Source organism: Loxodonta africana, chromosome 23, assembly GCF_030014295.1.
Source record: "Loxodonta africana isolate mLoxAfr1 chromosome 23, mLoxAfr1.hap2, whole genome shotgun sequence".
NCBI classification, from domain to species: domain Eukaryota; kingdom Metazoa; phylum Chordata; class Mammalia; order Proboscidea; family Elephantidae; genus Loxodonta; species Loxodonta africana.
Window position 1 is genome coordinate 18,580,234 of NC_087364.1, and position 22,656 is coordinate 18,602,889.

Consider the following 22,656-nt stretch of genomic DNA (forward strand, 5'->3'; position numbering starts at 1 on the left):
CACAACGGTTAAACACTCGGCTGCTAACCAAAGGTCAGCAGTGTCAACCTACCTAGTGGCTCCATACGAGAACAGCCTGGTGATCTGCTCCCATAAAGATTACAGCCTAAGAACCTTATGGGGCAGTTCTACTCTGTCACAAGGGGTCCCTAAGAGTTAGAATCAACTCAACAGCACTCAACAACATTGTGATTCTGTATTCTGAGTATCAAATTAAATGTGTATGCACAGACACACATACTCACACAACCTTCCAGTCTTGATATCAAAGAGGAGTACCCCATCTAAGTAGCCAAATTAAACAAAAACAAAAAACAGCATTTTTTAAAATCAGGACACTAAGTACAATGAATAACAACTACAGGTATATAATGAAGAATTAAATATAAGATCCTCTTCAGTCAAAAGCAGATCTTAAAAAGCCATTTAATTCACTCTCCTATCTTTAGACAGAAGGAGCCCTGGTGGTGCAGTGGTTTACCGCTTGGCCGCTAATCAAAAAGTTGTTGGTTCGAACCCATCCAGTGACTCCGGGGCAGAAAGACCTAGCAATCTGCTCCTGTAAAGATTACAGTCTAGAAAACCCTATGGGGTGGTTCTGCTCAGTCACATGGGGTCGCTATGAGTCGGAATCGACTTGATGGCACACTACAACAACTTCTTTGGACAGAACCAAACTAAACGTTCAAAGGAAGAAAATTCCAAAAGATCTCCAACTGATCTCCCTAGACAATGTCTCAAGTTCCTACCCCAGGAAAGCACTGCCAAGCGGCTGATGACAGCTCAGGTTCTCCGCATTTCAAAAAGGAGAGCGGGGAAAAAATCCACACTGTATTAAAAATGTGCCAGCTGAAGCAATAACTCACAAGCCGCTGAAATAATAATAACCCATTCATGTTGAATTCTTCTGTAATTTCTGTGATGGTTTTAAATCCGATGAACTCATTTGACATAATGTGAGCATCTCAGGACCTTTTCCAGCATTCCCGTGGTAATTCATCATTAACTGGACGAGTATTCAAATATCACACAGTTTCCTGCTAGCTGCTTCTTGGAGCAGGGGTGAAGTCACTGCACTGGCCCACTGGCGTGCTTGGCCATTTAATTACCAGCAATGACACGGTGCCAGGGTGACCCAGGCCTCTGTGCCTATGCCCTGATGACCTAGTTTAATAAAAATCTGGCCTCTCGTCAAACAGACCACAGGTTTAATCCCTAGCTTGAGCAGCTGGATAGCAGTATGTGTGAGACAGCAGGCCATGGGAAATGGTGCACAGCCTCATGTACCATTTAAAAACTGACAACAAAGAAACGTATGTGGTTTCTATCATCCGAATAGAACTGCCCGTGTGGCATTTACAGAAACTGCCTCCCCCAACTCCCAACAACCAATTTCCTACAGTTCTGGGCTCCCGATTTAGCGATTTCAATACTGGCGTGTGTTTGGTCTTTTCCTCGCCTGTGTTTTCGCGAAGGAGCAGATGGAATAGGAAAAAGATTAGCCTTGCCCTCCCTGGAATGATGTGCTCTGAGACCCGGGTGCTTCTAATCTACTCCTGAGGATCATTTCAAGGCAGAAAATAAGATATACACGCTGCTGAGTTTCTCCACGTACTTCAAATCAGAGGATACTTCAGTCCTATTTGACATTTAGCTAATTCAGAATCACAGGACCTTCTTTGGTGGGGGAAAAAAAAACCACATAGCCTTTAAAAATTTCTAAGGTCTAGGAAACAAACTGTAAGCGACAATTCCCTAACATCTCATTATAGGGTGCAAATTTATTTCTGCCATTCCTCTGGCCTTGTTCAGCTGGTGCTCTCTAATGACAGAATTATGGGCTTTGGCTATGAAGCTATCAAGCTTCATGTTATGGAGCAGGCTAGTCTCAAACACATAAACAAAAAAACACACATAGAGAAATTCAGGCTATGAAGCTATCAGGCTTCACATTAATGGGCAGGGTTGTCTCAAATGCATAGAATTAGAGAAATCAAAAGAACTTTTAAGAGTGGATCTAGTCCAGTTTCCAAGGAGGCAGGAAACCATAGTGGTTAGGTGCATGGCTGGGTCCAGTCTCAGCTCCACCCTTCACCACTTAAACCAAAAAACCAAACCCAGTGCCACTGAGTTGATTACAAGTCATGGCAACTCCATGCGTTAAAAAGTAGAACTGCTCCATAGAGTTTTCTTGGCTGTAACCCTGGCTGTGTAGTGGTTAAGCACTCTGCTGCTAACCTAAAGGTCAGAGGTTCAAATCTACCAGCGGCTCCACAGAAGAAAGATGTGACAGTCTGTTTCCATAAAGGTGACAGCCTTGGAACCCCACGCAAAGTCAGATTACCCAACAAGCAAGGCACACATAGGCTTACTTATGTTTACTTACTAACCTGTAGTATACAGTGTCGCCTGTTTTTCACCATATAGGTACACGTGGGCTTACTTGTGTCCACTTATTTATCTGTAGTGCCCAATTTCACAGGTGCATACCTTGCTTACTGTAAGCCCGTGCATACCTTGCTTACTGGTTAATCCACCCCTGCCTGTCGCTACGAGTCAGAATCAACTCAACCACAATGGAATTGGTTTGGAACCTTTACATAAGAGATCGCCAGGCCTTTCTTCCATGACACTGCTGAGTGAGCTCAAACTGCCAACCTATCAGCAGTCGAGTGCAAATCGTTGCTAAGCTGTAAAACAAGGGCAATAATAGTACCTACCTCATAGGGTGGTCGTAAGGATCAAATGAGGCATGAATGTCTGGGGCTCTGCACAACACTGAAGCAAGGCACCACTCAATATACGGTGATATTATTAGCATTTAAACATTATAAAGTCACTTTGCTAAGCATGTGTAAGGAGCCTGATTATACATGCATTGGGTGGTGCAGACAGTTAAGCGCTCGGCGGCTAACAGAAAGGTTAGCAGCATCCCAAAAGAAAGGCCTGGCAATCTATTTCCAGAAGATCAGCCATTGGAAACCCTATGGAACATAGTTCTTTAGGTCTAAATCTCTCTTGCTGCAGAGTATACACATCTTTACATTATCATCCTAAAGGATAACTTATTTAAAATAATGGGACAACAATTATTGGTCTTTAGTCAATCCAGAAAAGAAAAGAAAGAAGGAAACTGGAGACTCAGTGAAGAAAGTAGTCCACAGGACTAATAGTTTACACGAACCACAGCCTCATCTACTCTGAGACCAGAAGAACTAGATGGTACCCGGCTACCACTACCAACAATTCTAATCAGGGCCACAATAGATGGATCCTGATAGAATGGGAGAAAAAGGTGAAACAGAACTTCAAATTCTCAAAAAAGTCAGACTTACTGGACCAGTTGAGACTAGAAGACCCCCTGGAACTATCACCCTGAGATACTCCATAAGCCTCAAACCAAAACTACCTCCCTGAGGTCACCTTTTAGCTAAATAACAGACTGGCTCATACAATAAAGGGTATCACCTATGAGAAATGAGCTCCTTTAAAAAATCATCTACAGGGCACCAAATGGTCAACAATTATTTTAAAAGAAAGATGAGAGGGTAAGGGGGCAGGGAAACTAGAGTACTGGAAACGGTACAACCAGAACAGAATGAATGAGAATGGTGACTCATTGTGAAAAACGTAAAAAAATCACTGAATAATCTGTGTAGAAATTGTTAAATGGAAACCTAATTTGCTGTGTAAACTTTCACCTTAAACACAATAAAATATTACTTTAAAAAACTGTCTACGTGAGATTCAATGGACAAGAGTAACTGTAAACCACAGATGAGAATTTTAAGAGGCAGGGAGTCCAAGTCAACGGTGGTAAAACAATACAGGCAGCGACAGACTGGTGACACAACAGAAAGTATTTAATCACTGTCAACGAACCACACACGTAAAAATTGTTGAATGGGTGTGTCTTCTTGTGTGTATCTTCACCCAAAAAATTTAAAAATTAAAAAGAAAAGAAAATCCTATGGAGCATAGTTCTACTCTGACACATAAGGGGTTGCCGTGAGTCAGAACCGATTCTACAGCAACTTTTTTTTTCCCCCTATATGTTTTTTTTTTTTTTTTTTTTTTTTATGTATAGGGGAAACCCTAGTGGCGTAGTGGTTAAGTGTTATGGCTGCTAACCAAAAGATCAGCAGTTCGAATCCACCAGGCACTCCTTGGAAAGTCCGTAGGGCAGTTCTGCTGTCTCCTATAGGGTCTCCGTGAGTCGGAATCAACTTAACAGCACTGGGTTATGTATAGGGAGGGTGGGTATATGGGAACTGTGTATTTTATGCACAATTTGTAAACTTAAAACTACTCTTTAAAAAAAGGTCATTTAAAAAATATTTAAAAATAAAAGAGCTGGGACAATTATTTGGACCATACAGTGATAAAATACAAAAATTCCGAAGATGAATGACAGGCAGAAGGGCTGATGTCTGCGAAGCCTATCATTCTGTTCTATTTTAACACCTATTAAACTGCTGTTTTCACAAATACTCCCTCGGCAGTTTCCAACGGTAAATATTCTCTCTCTGCTGAAAGGTAAGGAAAAATGGAGCACGCAATTACTAGCTCAATATCACAGGTGCCAAACATAAGATTCAAGCTTTCTTTCCATCTCCATTCTTCCCTCAGCATCTCAAAGGCAAAGAAAAAAATCGGTCATGATACCCACAAACATGGTAACACAGCTAAGCCATGAATTACCCTGGGGAGCGGGGTGATTGAGATAAGCCTTCCTTGTGACCCCTTTTCCTTCACTCCCTCCACTCGTTTAAAAAAAAAATCCACGTTTTTTTTTTTTTTTCTTCAATACATAATGACACCGTGTGCCTGGCGGGGTCAAGTAGAGGGTGTCTCGTGTAAATAACACTCAGGGCCTTTTCCCCTAAATCATCACGTAAACAGTTCTTACAATTGATCGCGTTATTGTGAGTCTGTATTCCGAGTGTCAACCCACCGCAGCTGGTACCCCTAATGATAGAGGGGGTGGGGAGGAGGAGGGTGAGGAGGAAGGGAATAAGGAGGAAGAGGAAGAGAAGGAAGAGAATGAAAAGAACTAGGAGAGGGAAGGGGCCCTGGTGGCACAGTGGTTAGGCATTCGGCTGCTAACCGAAAGCTTGGAGGTTCTAATCCACTAGCCACTCTGTGGGAGAAGATGTAGCAATCTGCTTCTGTAAAGATTATAGTCTTGGAAACCCATGTGTGGCAGTTCTACTTTGTCACGTGGGGTCACTATGCATCGAAATGAACTCCATGGGCACCCAACAACAAAGGAGGAGGACAGGGGAGGACAAGAAAAAGTGTGGGCCATGATAAGGTGTATGGGAAATCAGTATCAGTGTGCACTGGAATTTTGGCTACTCTCTGAGGTCTCCTCATTGCTAGTCTTAAGGTCAGGGCAGTATTTATTGTTCGGGGGAGGAAGGGGCTGGAAAAATGATACAGTAAGAAAGCTAGCTTAGAGTTCCACAAAAAACAAAAAACCCATAACCAGTTGCCATAGGTCGACTCCAATTCATGGCAAGCCCTTGTATATTAGGGCAGAACCGAGCTCCGTAGGGTTTTCTTTTTATATTTGATTTCGTTGTTGAGAATATACACAGCAGAACATACACCAATTCAACAGTTTCTTCTTCAAGCTATGCAACCATTCTTACCTCCTTTTCTGAGTCGTTCCTCCCTCATTAACATAAGCTCACTGCCCCCAAGATTCCTATCTAATCTTTTGAGTTGCTGTTGTCAATCCGATCTCATATAGACAGTTCTTAAAAGAGCATAATACCCAAAGCAGACATTCTTTACCAGTTAAGCTAAATTACCGTTTGGTTTTAACAAGACTTCAGGGGATGTGTTTGGTTTAAGATGGAAAGATTTCCATCTGGTTTTCAGCAGCTGATTTTTTGGGAAATAGACTGCCATGCCTTTTTTCCAAGGTGCCTCTGGGTGGATTTGAACCTTTGAATCAGCAGCCAACTGCTCACCACAAATAAAAACCAAAAGCCAAAGCTGCTGCTGTCGAGTCAATTCCAACTTATAGTGACCCTACAGGACAGAGCAGAACTGCCCCATAGGGTTTCCAAGGAGCACCTGGTAGATTCAAACAGCCAACCTTTTGGTTAGCAGCCAAGTTCTTAACCACTGCACCACCAGGGCTCACATATTAAAAAAAAAAAAAAAAAAACATACAAAAGGCACCTTAAATTTCCCTCTGATCAATTCTGTTCTCAGCACCCAAAGAACCAAATCCTTTTCTCAGGCCATGTATTTTGTGTCTGTGGCCTGGAACCTTTTCCTTCTCTCATTTCCTTCTTTCATAGGAGTCATCAGCACTGGCTGCCACTGCCGCCCCCACTCAGCCCCCCAGCTGCCCTCCCCACGGCCACCCCCGCCACAGCCACCCTGATCATCCCCCAATAACTACCCCACCTCCACCCACGACTCCAGCTACCACATCTACCACCACCTTATCTTCACTGCATTAAGATCTTTTCCCCAAACTGTGTTCTTTGTCATCAGTCAGTCATCTAACCATTCTGCCCTCTCCGCTCTGTTCCCAAAATGCCGCTGCATTCCTCTTATCCTGTATCGACCAGCCAACAGCTACCAAACACATTAACATCAACACATAAGCTTTTTGTCTCATCAGAAGATTAATTACAAAAAACACCTAAGTAGGAAACAGCCATCCATCACAAACACACGTAACACTTTGAAAGCTAATCTTTTACTGGGGGAAAAAAAATCAAGTTTAAACAGTCTTTGAGAACAACAAGAACATCACACAAGTTGTGATTTATAGAATGAAGCCTACTTTACTGAAGTGTCAAGGATCTGAAAATACATACTACCATCACTAAATTGCAGGGACTCAGTCATAAACTTGGTTTAAAATACAGTCTGCAAAAAAATAAAATAAAATAGAGTCTGGAATTTTTTCCTCCTAATTGTACCCCTAGAAAGCTCAGACTACCCCTCTTGCCACAGAGCCTACAGAAGCTACTATTCCTGTACTCGCACCACCCGTTTCCAATCATAGCTACACCACAAACTCTCCCTCTTATCCTGTCACCTATGAACAGAACCCAATAAAAAAGCCTCTCTTCCTAAGAGTCTGTCCTGTGAGTCTCCACAAGGCAGGCCAGCCTGATAGTTGCTCAGGTTGTGTACTGTGCAAGTGTGCCGCATTTAAGAAGGCACCAACCACATCATTAGCCTCACTCTAAGTTTTTGTAGTTGTTTGTATTTTTCTTTTAACTTTGATGATTTAAAGATGCACAATACTCTGACCTATAGGGTCACTATGAGTCCGAATCAACTCAAAGGCAACGGGTCTGGCTTTTGGTTTTTTTCATTGAATTATTTAAGGAGCCCTGCTATGAGTTGGAATCAACTCAACAGCAATGGGCTTGGTTTTGGGGGGGTTGTGGTGGTGCAGCGGTTGGCAGTTTGAACCCGCCACACATTCCACAGAGAAAAGATGTGGTAGTCTGCTTCTGTATGGATTACAGTCTTGGAAACCCTATGGACGCAGTTCTACTCTGTCCTATAGGGTTGTTATGAGTCAGAATCAACTCCATGGCAATGGTTTTTTTTTTTATTTGATTATTGACATTAATTTTCCAGCATACGGCAATAAAGTATCTTGCTCTCAAAATCAGTATAGCTCAACAACTTTCCATGAGATGAAGTGAAATGTCTTGTGGAAGGGACACCTTTGTATATTTGCACAAAGTGCCATATGAGCTAGCAGCAGCCCTCCACAAAGCTTCCCTCAAACGTTTTAAACTTTCTGTGGTCTTGGCTGTTGGCTAAAGTTTCCGCTGTTAGTTTAATAGACTCTGTCTACACTGGGCTAGCTTCCCCTCCCTCCCAAATCTGGTCTTTTTCTCTTAACAAATCTTTAGTCATTAGGCATTGCTGCATCCCTTTGTCCTATTTCTGACAATTCATATTACTAAACCCAAGTTAACAATAGCAAGATAACCTTTTGTCACAGCAGAAGATCAATTATCAGTAGAAAAGAGATGTCCATTGTAGACACACTCCACGCTTTAAAAATTGTTAACAAAACGCGTTGCCTGACCTAGAGTTTCAATGTCTGAATATGTTCTTCGAATTAAATTTTACAAAAGCAAAATTAAGCTTTCATATAAAAATTTTTCATTGACTTGTGTCATTAAACAATATCACTTAAGAAAACTACCAGCAGTTATCTCTTTTGAGTAGTGAGAAATGCTGTCGTTGTGTACTATCAAGTCAATTCTGACTCATAACATCCCCAAGTGACAGAGTACGACTGTCCCATACCGTTTTCTTGGCTGTAACCTCCATGGACGCAGATCACCAGATCACCAGGTCTTTTTCCCGTAGAGCCACTGGGTGAGTTCGAACGGCCAACCTTTCTGTGAGCAGCTGAGCGCTTAATGGTTGCACCAACAGGGCTCCTTTATACAGCATTTGAGGTAGTTATGAACCCAAGTCAAAATGGAAAAAGAAATGAGTTGGAAGTCCATATCAATTCACCCAGAGCCTCAGAAGATAAGTTTTACTGCCATCGGTGACAATCTGCCCTACAGAAAATCCAGCTATAGAAACCATAAAAAAAAAAAAAAAGGAAAATTTAGAAGAAAGCAGAAAGATTAGGAAAAGCACAAACATTAATTTCATTATAAGGCTTCTTCTCGTTGAAAAATAAAGTTACTTCAGAAGTCCTTGAGTCTACGCAGTAATTTGCACTGCAGATAAACTCTTCATGACGGGAACTGTTTCATAACTCATTATTTTCCATTGGCTGTGTCTAGAATTTCAGAGACGCTTAATCTTATTTTCTGATTAATCCTCAGTGGATGACGTGACTTCAATTTTCTGTCTATCTTAATCCCTCAAGTACTTAAAGATCTGAAAACTGATTCTTAAATACACCATATAAATGAAGTATCTTAGGGACTTAACGCTTGGCTTTTGTCAGGGGACAAATACCTCTCTTACATGAATAATCATGCCCGTTTTGTAGATCTTAATTTTCTTAAAGTGCACCAAATTTATGCTCTGTTACGTTTCTTATTTTCCTCTAATTTAGAAGGAATAAGAAACCAAGGGAACTGTGAATCCAACCATATTAACAATGTTGATATTAATTAAACACTTAAGAACTCTGTACTTTAAAAAAGGGGGAGCCCTGGGAGTGCAGTAGTTAAGTGCTCGGGAACTTAACCACTCGATGGGAGAAAGACATGGCTGCCTGCTTCCATAAAGCCTTGGAAACCCTATGAGGCACTTAGTTCTACTCTGTCCTACAGGCTTGCTAGACACCAACTCGACAGCGTTGGGTTTATCTTTTAATCTTCTTGCTGTAATCTTTACGGGAGCAGTTCACCAGGTCTTTCTCCCAAGGAGCTGCTGGTGGGTTTGAACCACCAACCTTTTGGTGCGCAGCTGAGCACTAAACCGTTGTGTCACCAGGGCTCCTTGATTAAAGGCTAGGTGTTATAAAAGACACAGATTTTCCTCCCAAATGCTCATGGGACGGATACTATAGAATGCCTGCTGTTATGAGCTGGGGCCATATAAAATTGCTAATACCCAACCATTTTTTTACCTACAAAAATGGCAATTGCATATGGCTCTTTCTAATTTTTTTCCAAACAAGGAAACAGAGCAGGCAGGATTGGAAAACCCAGTGACTATGAAACAAGTGTAGTCTCAAAACTACCTCCTGCAGTCCTGAAACATGCCACAACATGGGCGAACCTTGAAAACACTATGCTGAGTAGTCAGTCAGTCAGTCAGTCAGTCACAAAAGGACAAATGCTGCCTGATCCCACTTGTATGAAACAGGCCAATGTATGGAGACAAAAAGGTATTAGTGGGTGCCAGGGGCAGGGGGAAGTAGCGGGCATTGCTTAGGGGACACAGAGTTTCTGTTAATGGTGGTGGAATAAGCAGGAGAAGGAGAATGAGGATGGTTGCAAAACATGATGAACATAATGTCACTGAACTGTACATGTAAAAATTAATGAACTGGCAAATTTTTTTAATATACTTTTTTATTACAATTAGAAAAAAAAAAAAACTCTTGCTTGGCAAACATCATTGCCCTGAAGAGAATCAGTGGTTTGTGTTATTCACTGGTCCTATTCCAACCCAACATCTCATCATGGTGTTGTGGTTGGGTGCCATCAAGTTGGTTCTGACTCATAGTGACCCTGCAGGACAGAGCAGAACTGCCCCATAGGGCTTCCAAGGAGCGGCTGGTGGATTCAAACTGCCGACCTTTTGGTCAGCAGCCAAGGTCTTAACCAGTGTGCCACCAGGGCTCCAACATCATAGCACCTGAAAAATATGAGTGAATTGCTGCCAGCTCTTGGGGGGCTTCAGTGTATCTTTTCAACTCATTCTTCCCATCCAGTCCCTATTTAAGGAGCCCAGGCAGCGCGATGGCTGCTAACCAAAAGATTGGTGGTTCAAACCCACCAGTAGCTTCAGGGTATAAAGACCTGCTGATCTGCTCTCGTAGAGATTACAGCCAAGAAAACCCTACGGGGCAGTTGTACTCTGTCATAGAAGGTTGCTATGAGTCAGAGCCGACTCGACAGTACCCAACAACAACAAACTTCTCAGCTCACTCTCAGCTTCCTCCTTGAAACCTAAGAGTCTTTTCCAAGAGTACAAATGTGGCAGAAAGAAAAGCTCTGCTAGGAGTTGGAAGGCAAAAGGGGGAGAGTCAGAATGCTGGCCTCTAAGAAGCTAAAGTGTGATAGTGTACGTGGGGGACAGGACACTGGGATGACAGGCGAACAGATGCAAAAGGAAGAAGGCAGAAGGGCTGCCTCACTAACCCAGCACTTATATGACGGGAGAGCGTCAGGCCACGATGAAGAACTAAGAGTAGGTTCAAGCCCAAATCCAGACGGAATGAAGGAACATTTATTTCTGTCTAAGATATATTCGTATTGTCGATGTCAGATGGAACCTGGCTGAAAGATGTTTACCTGTGTTTTATTGACTATGCAAAGGCATTCACCTGTGTGGATCACAACAAATTATGGATAACACTGTGAAGAATGTGAATTCCAGAACACTTAATCGTGTTCATGCAGAACCTGTACATAGACCAAGAGGCAGTCAAATGAACAAGTCTGTCTTGGAAGAAGTACAGCCAGAGTGCTCCTTGGAAGTGAGGATGGTGAGATTTCTCTCATGTACTTTGCACATGTAATCAGGAGGGGCCAGTCCCTGGAGAAAGACATCATGCTTGGTAAGGGAGAGGGTCAGCGAAAAAGAGGAAGATCCTCGATGAGATGGATTGACACAGTGGCTGCAACAATGAGCTCAAACACAGCAATGACTGTGAGGATGGCGCAGGACCGGGCAGTGTTTCGTTCTGTTGTGCACAGAGTCACTAAGAGTCAGGACCAACTCAATGGCACCTAACAACAACAATGATCACCTCTTCACGTGCTTGTTGGCCATCTGTATATCTTCTATGAGAAATGTATGTTCAAATCCTGTGTCCATTTTTTAACTGGGTTGTCTTTTGGTGTTTGGAGCATATTTCTTCATAATTGTTATGTCTTCCTGATTGACCCCTTTATCATTTTTAAACATCTTTCTTAGTCTCTAGTAACAGCTTTTGTCTTAGAATCTATTTTGTCTGATACTAATATAGCCACTCCAACTCCTTTGGTTGCTGTTCTCATAGTGTGTCTTTTTACTTTTTTAAACTCTTCGTACCTGCTTTTTCTCAATGGTTGCACTGCGGTCTATAATTAACTTAAACTTCAAAATCTCAACTTAAAATAACCTAGGTGAGCTTAATACCAACTTAATTTCACTTAAAAGACTCTGCTCCAACGTAGCTCTGTCCCCTGCCCCTGCCTTTGTGCTCTTATTCTTATACAATTATATCCTTAAACATTATGAGCCCATCAACACAGTTTTATAATTATCACTTCATACAATTGTTTTTTAAATCAAATAGATGAAAAGAGTTACGAATAAAAATACAGCTATACTGTCTTCTACATTTACCTATGTGGTTACTTTACTGGTGACCTTTATTTCTTGTGGATTCAAGTTACTATCTCATGTCCTTTCATTTCAGGCTGAAAGACTCCGTTTTGTATTTCTTGTAGGGCAGGTCTGCTAACAACAAATTCTCTTGGTGTTTGTTTTTCTGAGAATGTCTTAACTTTCCCTTCTTTTTAATACAGTTCTGTTGGAGACAGAATTCTTTGTTGACGGTCTTTTCATTTCAGCACTTTGAATATGTCATCTCACTGCCTTGGGCCTCCATAATTTCTAGTGAGAAGTCAGCTGTTCATCTAACTGAGGATCCCTTGTACATAATTAAAGAGGCCTGGTGGCACAGAGCTTAAGTGCTTGGCTGTTAACCAAAACGTCAGTGGTTCGAACCCAAGAGCCACTCTGTCTGTGGGAGAAAGATGTGGTAGTTTTCTTCCACAAAGATTATAACCTTGGAAATATTACTGGGCCGCTCCACCCTGTCTTATGGGGTCACTGTGTGTCAGAATCAACGCAGCAGCAATAGGTTTGTACATAATTAGTCACATCTCTCTTGCTGCTTTCAAAGATCCTGTCTTTATTTTGGCTTTTGACACTTTGACCATTATGCATCGCAGTGTGGATCTCTCTGCATTTATTCTACGTGCAGCAAACTGAGCTTCTTAGATGTGCAGATTAATGTTTTAAATCAAATTTGGGAGGTTTTTAGCCATTATAGCCCTGGTGGTGCAGTAGTTAAAGCACTCAGCTGCTAACCAAAAGGTCAGCAGTTCAAACACACCAGCCACTCCGGGGGACAAAGATGTGACGGTTTGCCTCCATGAAGATGCATAGCCTTGGAAGCCCTATGGGGCAATTCTACTCTATCCTATGGAGTCGCTATGAGTCAGATTCAGCTCGATGGCAATGGGTTTGGTTTGGTTTGGCCATTATTTTTTCAAATTTTCCTTCTGTCCTTTCCTTTCTCTCTCTTGTCCTTCTGGGACTTCCATTATGTGTATGTTATATATTTGATAGTGTCCTACAGGTCTCTGGGGCTTTGCGTGTTTTTCTTCATTCATTTTGCTTTCTGTTCTTCAGACTGCATAATCTCAATAGACCTATCTTCAAGTTCACTCATTCTTCCTTCTGCCAGTTCAAATCGGATTTTGAGCCCTCCCAGGGAATTACTTTTTATTTCACTTATTGTACTTTTCAACTCCAGAATTTCCATTTGGTTCTTTTCTATAATTCAATCCCTTTATTGATATTCTCTATTTGGTGAGTCTAAATTCTCATACTTGTCTTTAATTCTTTAGACATGATTTTCTTTAGTTATTTGAACATATTTATAATGGCTGATTTAAAGTCTTTCTCTAATAAGTCCAATATCCGGGCTTCCTCAGGCACACTTTCCATTGCTTTTTTCCGTGTTTGGGCCATACTTTCCTGCTGTGTGTGAGTGTGTGCATGCACGTGGGTGTGTGTGGAAGTTTTTTGTTGAAAACTGAGTTTTAAATAGTACGATGTGGCAGCTCTGGAATCAGATTTCACCCCACCCCCCAGGTTTGTTGTTGGTGGTGTTTATTGTTGTTCTTCCCTTTGCTATTTGTTTGTTGAGTGGCCTTCCTGCATTGATACTGTAAAGTCTGTGTTATCTTATATAGTCTCTGCTTGGTTAGCTTGTTGTTATTGTTGTTGTTGTTAGGTGCCATCGAGTCAATCCTGACTCATAGTGACCTTATAGGACAGAGCAGAATTGACCCACAGGGTTTCCAAGGAGCAGCTGTTGGATTTGAACTGCTAACATTTATGTTAGCAGCTGAGCTCTTAATCACTATGCCACCAGGGCTCAGCTTGGTTAACTTAGCGTTCAGCTAATGATTGGACAGGAATTCTTAAATGCCTGGAATTAATAACTCTCACAGTTTCTGCCAAGGCGTTTTGTGCATATGTTGAGGCATTCTTTCAATGCTCTGGTAGGGAGCTTACAACTCTGATTTAGCTTCTCTTCCTGACTGTGCACAGCCTCCAGTCAGCCAGAGTTGGGAGATTAGGGCTTTCTCAGGTCTTTCCTGGGCATACGCAAAGACCTGTACATGTGGATGGCCATCCAGATTCTCAGGAATCTGTCAAAACTTTTCAGTTTTCTACAAATACCTCATTCTCAGGTCTGTCCTTCTAAGTGTTTTTGGTCAGCGTCTTGTTATCCCTAACTGGTTTCACCACTTCAAGCAGATGCAATGTTTGACAATTGCCTCTGACTGTTTTTCAACAAACACCCTAAAGATAGGACTGTTCACATAGCATGAGCTCTGAGTCAGGTCAAATTAAGACAAGCTCTGAGAATTAAGGTTTTCAGGGAGCTGCCAGACACGTAATACAATGACAATTTTCTGGGTGTAGGGCTTTTGGGGAGCTCCAAATCTGTTCTGTAGGCTACTGATTTTCAAGACTACCATAGAGCTGAGGAGGAGAGGTGGGAATATGGCAAATTTAAATGTCACGAAGTCACTATTCTTACTGAGATTCAGTCCCTTTCTTGATTAAATGCAACTTGGGTCACCATGAGTCAGAATTGACTTGTCAGAAATGGGTTGGTTGGGTTGGTTTGGACTGTTGCAAGCTTTTGGTTAATTTCTAGAGTTCTAAAAAAGCTCATGCTGCCAATTTCTTCCAGTGTTCTCTCTGCTCGAGTAGAGGAGTAGATTTTCAGAGGGTCATACTCTGCCATTCCAGAAGTGCTTTGACGCAGGGACAGATTACCCAATAAACAAGGTATGCAGAGGTTTACTTGTGCCTATTTACTAATCTGTAGTGCACAATTTCATCTGATTTTCACTACATCTTTGATGTGGTGAAACCCATGTGAAACTGTACACTCTAGTACATTACTGAGTTTTTTGGTGCTCCTTTAAAATGTTCACCCCAGGCAAGTGCCTGCCTCACCTCCAGGCCCTGGGTAAGGGTGATTTTCAGCCCACATCTCTGCTTTTTTTATTTCCCAAGCTGAGATGTCAGTTTTAACACACATTTATATCCCATTACAATACCTCAGGCTGTTGCCAAAATGATAATCCTAAAATCTGGCAAGAAAATTTCAGCATGAAGTTTGTGGGTAGAGGGTAATGAAGTTATATTAAATTAACTTCACAAATCTGTTTTTCTTCTTGTTGTTGTTAGTTACCATCAAGTTGGCTCCAACTCATGCTAACCTTATAAACAACAGAACAAAACACTGCCTGGTCCTGTGCCATCTTCATGATTGTACATGCTCAAGACCATTGTTATGGCTACTGAGTCCATCCATCTCATAGAAGATTCCCCTTGTTTTCACTGCCCTTTGTCTTACCAACCATTAATGTCCTTTTCTAGCAACTGATCCTTCCTGATGACATGTCCAAGGTGCTGTTGTTGTTGTTGTTAGGTGCCATCGAGTCAGTTCTGACTGATAATGACCCTATGTATAACAGAACGAAATGCTGCCCACTCCTGCACCATCCTTGCAATCCTTGCTATGTTTGAGCCCATTGTTGCAGCCACTGTCTCAATCCATCTCTTCGAGGGTCTTCCTCTTTTTCACTGACCTAAAGTCAAATTTGCTCACACAGTGTGAAACTCATTACTAGATGCCGGTTAGACTAATATAATGTAGATTTGAAGGAATACTTCTTAGAGTCTTGGGGAAATTAAATGTAATACGTGGCTTGTTCACCATACAGACTTCCTAAGATATCACTCAACACTAACAGAAAACTCATCAGGCTTAGAAATACCAATTTCAACCAAAATTATTGTACTGCAGGATTCCAGTTCTCAAACTGACTGCCCATGAAAATAAACTGATAGTAATATGTGTATCAGGGACAAAAATGGGTTTGGTTTAGTACGTGGCAACATTTCCAATCTGAGAAGATGGTTCTTTCCGTGTAGAGAAAGACTGATGTTTGAGTGAGTCATTCAAACACCTTAGTACAAAGACCATTAATTCTGAATGATCTGAGATTACTTCTCCTATTCTGACATTTAACAGAGATAGTGCTCCCACCATGTTTTTTAGATTAGTACTTTGCAGTAGCAGTCTGGTGAAGCGGGCAAATTTAACTCCCTCATTAAGAGTTCATTATTTGCTTTGCTGTTTTATCATCATCTCTTGTCATCCATGGCACTATACAGCTCGCTTTCTCCATTTAAAGCACGAAAAATCACTACATATCCATATTAGCCTGTTCCTGGACAAACATATTTGCTTTATTACAGTCTTTATGGGAGCCAATATACTATGTTGGCTTTTCATTTCTGCAGGCAAATCACACTTTCCAAAGTCAATGTTAACCTGTCAGTAGATTAGCTTGGCCCTAATCACATATGCAAGGACCTCTGCTGCCACAGTGGTTAAAGTGCTCAGCTGCTAACTGAATGGTCGGTGGTTTGAACCCACCGGCTGCTTCCTGGGAGAAAGATGTGGCAGTCCGCTTCCATAAAGATTTACAGCCTTGGAAACCCTATGGGGCAGTTCTACTCTTGTCCCACAGGGTCCCTGTGAGTTGAAATCAACTCAACAGCAATAAAAAAAATAGATTTGGTTTAATCACATAACTGATGACTTACTTTATTCCTAGGGGGACGGAACCTACTGGTTGAGAGGGTCCGTAGGTGCACAAAGAACGGAGCTACTTATTATGACTAAAAGAGAGGAGTCTAGAGGGATCACCCAGCCCATCCTCTCAGGGACGGGGAACATACATTTGCCTAATCTTATTTAAAAAAAAAAAAAAAATCACTCAACAGATTGAGTTAACAACCTCTTCTCCTTCTCTCTCAAGCCTGGTAATCAAACGTGAAATAGAAATTAAAAAGGAGACCAAAATAATCATTATCTGCAAATGATGTAACTGTCTACCTAGAAAATCTAAGGGAAATAATAAAAAATATATATTAGAATTGATGCAAACTCAGAAAAGTGCCCGGTTATATGATTATCTTAAAATCAAAACCAGTTACCACCAAGTCAATTTCAACTCACACCAACCCCAGGTGTGTCAGAGTAGAACTGTACTTCATAGGGTTTTCAACGAATTATTTTTCAGAGGTAGATCACCTGGCCTTTCTTCCAAGGTGTCTCTGAGTGAACTTGAACTTCCAACATCTCAGTTAGCAGTCAAGTGTGTTAACTGTTTGCACCAGTTTTACAGGCAAGTGTCTGAGTTGGAACTGACTCGATGGCACCTAACAACAACAGCAGCACCTTGGACATGTCATCAGGAAAGACCAGTTGCTAGAAAAGGGTATCATGGTTGGCAAGGCAGACAACCATGGGACTTTCTATATATCAACAATAACCAATGAGAAAAAGGTCCATCCACAAAAGCTGAAGAAGAGTATTAACTACCCAGGAATAACCCAAATCCCCCATTTTCCAAACATGGTAGGGCGTACAGAGACGGTTACAAAGTGCGACTCACAGACAAGTGACGAGAATGTCAATCTCCCGTACATGCTGATGTTATGGATTCAACTGTGTTCCCCCCAAAACAGGTGTTGGAATCCTAACCCCTATACCTGCGGATAAGCAGCCCTGGTAGCACAATGGGTAAGCGCTCAGAGGCTAACCAAAAAGGTCGGCGGTTCAAACCCACCAGCCGCTCCACTGGAGAGAAGACTTGGTGATCTGCCTGTAAACATTTCAGCCTAGGAAACCGTATGTGGCAGCTCTACCCTGTCCCACAGGGTCTCTATGCATCGGAATCGACTCCACAGCCAAGGCCACAGGATACCTGTGGCTGTAATCTCATTTAGAAATAGAATTTTTCTTTATTATGTTAATGAGGCCACAGCAGTCTAGGGTGTGTCTTAAGCCGGTCACTTTTGAGATATAAAAGGAACAGTGAGAGGAAGCAGTTCTTCACATGTCCCTAACAGCTCTAATTATTCCCCATTCCTTCCCATCTCCCCAACTGCTAGCCTCTTTAGGTTTCAGAACAAACCACTGCCCCTTCCCCTCTGAAGCCCAATGGTTTGTCTAAATAAGCAGCAGGGCTAAAGAGATACAATTCCAGGCTAACAATTCCCAGCTGGCGCCCTCATGTCTGGCTACCCCCTCCTTCAGGTGATCAAGTGGAAAACTTGCAATGCACTCTGCGCAGTGAAATACACAACCCCTGGGATAGAAAACCAGTGGGGGAAGAGACTCAAGGTCCTTCATCCACGGTGCAAAGAGAGGGGTGCCTGTGGAAGTTACCCATCCCACCCAGGCAGCTTTCGAGCCAGGGAGGACCACTCACGATGGAACTTGTCCTGTCGTACACTGTTGTCTGTGAGTAATTAAATTACGACAGCTTTTTTCACTATCGCCAACACCATGTTCGTGTCTCCTGTGTACGACTGGATCAGGCTAAATGGACACAGCCCATGGCTATAACCCCACCGGCTGGAAACCTCATTCCAGTACTCAGGTGGCTACCTGGGACCTGGAGACAGCCTTCAAGGCAGCCCGAGTGTGCAGTGCAAGCAGGTTAGACACAGAAGCAAGGAAGCAGAGAGGGGGCAAGACAGATGTTACCCCACGTAAAGATCACCAAAGAACAGATGCAAAAACAGACAACGACCTTCCCCAGAGCTGACAGAGCGAGAAACTTCCCCCAGGGCTAGCCTCCTGCATTTGGACTTCTAGCCTCCTAAACTGTGAGAAAATAAATTTCTGTTCAGTGAAGCCACTCGCTTGTGGTATTTCTGTTATGGCAGCACCAGATGACTAAGACAGAAACCCTGATGGCATAGTGGTTAAGAGCTATGGCTGCTAACCAAAAGGTTGGCAGTTCAAATCTACCAGGCGCTCCTTGGAAACCCTACAGGGCAGTTCTACTCTGTCTTATAGGGTTGCTATGAGTCAGAATTGACTTGATGGCAATGGATTAGGTTTTGGTTAGATAACTAAGATAGCCGCCTTCTAATGCCACCTGCAAATGTGCTCATCAAGGCTGCTCTTGGGCCCCCTACATGGCCAGCTGTTGCAATCCAGAGAACTTCTACGTGGAACTTATATTTTGGGCTATGCAAGGGGCAAAAACAGTCATAAGCCTGAAAAAGCAAGGAAGTATCACATCATTGTCACACACCCCCATCTCCACCTGCACCCAGGACACTATCACTGGCATCTCTACCAGCAGATAGCTCCTGGCAGCTGCCCCCACTGGCTTCTTCACCTTCTCTGCTGAGGGACCATGACACCCCTCTGCCAGAGCCACGAGTGTATGTCAGTGTGTCTGCATGCCTGCTGGTCATAAGATGCAGGGCCACCATCTGGACACATGGTATCCCAGCCAGGCCAATGAGCAACACTCCATCCCCATGCCCTTGACATGCCGTGACAGCACCAAGTCTCTGCCATGTTGTTTTATCTGCTGTAAATATCCTACTTCCTCTTCACCTGACTGGAAAACTTCTGCTTATCTTTCAATGCTTAACTCCTACCATCCTCTGGCAAACCTTCCCTGACACCCTTCTTTCCTCTGGTCAAATTTCTCATTCTTCCTTTGTGTTTCTGTAGCCCCCTCATCACTACCTCTTGCCTAGCTCTTAATCAATGCTGACTTTTAATCTGTCACTCCTCGGGAGCTAGGACCACAGCTGAGTCACATCTGGGTGTCCACGGGTAACACAGCCCTTGTTACAGCTTTGGCATTCAGTAAAACCCAAGATGCCTTCAGGCCAGGGGGTGCTCTCTGGCTCAGTTCTACCCCAGAGAATTGCTCTGTACCCTTGACATTTAAACATTCCCTGAGAGAGAGCAGCATGGTTCCCCATCAACATCCTTTACCCACAGTCATTCTACTTGACCCTAAGATGGTTCCAGGGATTCCAGGCTGAAATGGAACTTTTCTGCTGGCCCCTTTCCAACAACAAACCAGTGGAAGTCATTGGCAAAGACATACACCCTCCCTCCCTACTCTTTGGTTATGTAATGGTCCAGACTGGATTCCTAACACCCTGAGAAGCCCTTGGCTGCACCTGTCCCCAAGCCACCACATTACCTAAGGCCCCAAGGGCAAGGCCACCACTTGCGGACACAGCCTCAAGTCACTGGAGAGAAGGGCCCAAGAACAGACTCAAGGAACCATCATACACAATACACGGGTGGTTGCTGTCATGAGGAAGTATTGGCCATTTGCATAAAATAAAAAAACCTGCATTCCTGGAACAACAGAGGAAGGACAGTCAGGAATAGGAGGAGGATATGGATATGTGGCTAATTGCCTCCATGGAAAACTGGCTCTTTTACCACGAGACCAGAACTGGATGGTGCCCGGCTACCATCACCGAACATTTTGATCAAAGATTCTATAGAAGAATCCTGATCAAAAGGGTGGAAATGTAGAACAGAATTTCAAATTCTCATAGACTCCAGATTTTCTGGAGCAATGGAGGCTGGATGAACCCCTGAAACTATTGCCCTGAGATAATCTTTAAATCTTTAAACAAAAATATCCCCTGAAGGTATTAAAAGTTTGTGAGCAGCCATGTAAGATACCCCACTGGTCTTATCCATCCGGAGCAAGGAAGAATGAAGAAAACCAAAGACACAAGGGAAAGACTAGTCCAAATGACTAATGGACCACAAGTACTACAGCCTCCACCAGACTAAGTCCAGCACAAGTAGATGGTGCCTGGCTACCAACACTGGCTGCTCTGACAGGGATCACAATAGAGGGTCCCAGGAAAAGTGGGAGAAAAATGAGAACAAAATTCTAACTCACACACAAAAAAAAAGGACTTCTTGGTCTGACAGAGACTGGAGAAACCCTGAGAATATGGCCCCCAGACACCCTTTTAGCTCAGTAATGAAGTCACTCCTGAGGTTCACCCTTCAACCAAAGATACCCACTAAAAATCCACTTCCGTCGAGTCGATTCCAACTCATAGCGACCCTATAAGACAGAGTAGAACCGCCTCATAGAGTTTCCAAGGAGTACCTGGCGGATTCGAACGTCCAACCTTTTGGTTAGCAGCTGTAGCACTTAACCACTACACCACCAGGGCTTCCCAACCAAAGATAAGATAGTCCTATAAAACAAAACGAGACTAAAGGGGCACACCAGCCCAGGGCAAGGACTAGAAGGCAGGAGGGGACAGGAAAGCTGGTAACAGGGAACCCAAAGTCCAGAAGGGGAGAGTGCTGACATGTCATGGGGTTGGCAACCAATGTCACAAAACAATATGTGTATTAATTGTTTAATAGGAAGTTAGTTCTGAAAACCTTCATCTAATAATAATTGAACATATGACTCCAGACCAAATGCCACTATGTCTAAAATAAGTAACAAAAACATCACCCATGCCCTCTTTGAAACTTGGATTCTGTCCATTATTATACAGTAAAGACTTTTTCTCAACTCATATATATGTATGTGTGTGTGCGTGTGTGTATATGTATATATACATCTGTATATCCCCTGAAGTCTTCTTAAAACCAAACAGTAGTTTAGCTTAACCAGAAAAAATTGTCTGCCTTGAGCATTATGCTCTTTTAAGATCTATCTATATGGAATCAAAGTGACAACAGCAACTCGAAAGATTAGATAGGAACTCTAGGGGGGAGTGAGTTTATGTTAATGAAGGAGGAACAACTCAGAAAAGGAAGGTGAAAATGGTTGCACAACTTGAAGAATGTAATTAATCTCACTGAATTGTACATGTAGAAATGGTTGAACTGGTATATGCTTTGCTGTGTATATTCTCAACAACAAAATTAAAAAAAAGAAACAACACACACTGGCCTCCCAGTGCTCCTCCCATGTGCCCGCCTGCTCTGGCCTCAGGGCACTGAACTTGCTGTTCCCCAGTAAGGGAGATGCCCTTCCTAGATTTCCACATGGCTCACTCCACCTCTCCTACAGGTCTCTACCTTTCCTATCCACCCACACTCCCTCTTCTCCTTCTCTGATTTATTTTTCCCCAGAGCACTTACAAAGAGCCCTGGTAGTGCAACAGTTAAGTACGCGGCTGTTAACCCAGAGGTTGGCAGTTCAAACCACACAGTTGCTCCTCAGGAGAAAGATGCCACAGCCTGCTTCTGTAAAGATTACAGCCTAGGAAACCCTATGGGCCAGTTCTACTCTGTCACACGGGGTCACTACAAGTCAGAATCAACTTGATGGCACGTAACAACTTATCCCTACCTGATATGTTAAAGGTTTTAGTTAAGTGGATCTGATTCCTTCCATTACAATGTGATTTCCTCAGGGGCACAGTTACGTGTTGGTTTTTTTCTCTGCTCTACACTAAATGCCTAGAACAGTACCTGGAACATATAAAAACCAAAAAACCAAACCACTTGCCATCAAATCAATTCTGACTCATGGAGACCCTACGTGTGCAGAGTAGAACTGTACTCCATAGGGTTTTCATGGCTGTGACCTTTCGGAAGCAGCCTTTCTTCTGAGGTACTTCTCAGAGAGTTCAAACTGCCAACCTTTCTGTTGGTAGCCAAATGCTTATCCGTTTGCACCACCCAGGGACTCCCTCTAGCATATATGTTGTTGGGTGCTGGCAAGCAGTTACTGATGAGGATCAAAGACCACAGCCTTCGGTATGGATTGCACCTCAACATAAAGAAAACAAAAATCCTCACAACTGGACCAATAAGCAACATCATGA

At 42.8% G+C, this 22,656-nt stretch overlaps 1 protein-coding gene across 1 annotated transcript in view; it reads right to left on the bottom strand.

Moving 5' to 3' along the window:
* The window catches only part of MTUS2 (microtubule associated scaffold protein 2), a 711,801-nt gene extending 703,127 nt beyond the window's left edge, over nt 1-8,674 (bottom strand). The window contains exon 1 of the mRNA XM_003413957.4: nt 8,305-8,674. The gene's annotated coding sequence lies outside the window, so the exon portion shown is untranslated. The remainder of the gene's footprint in view (nt 1-8,304) is intronic.
* Between the last annotated feature and the right edge of the window lie 13,982 nt (nt 8,675-22,656).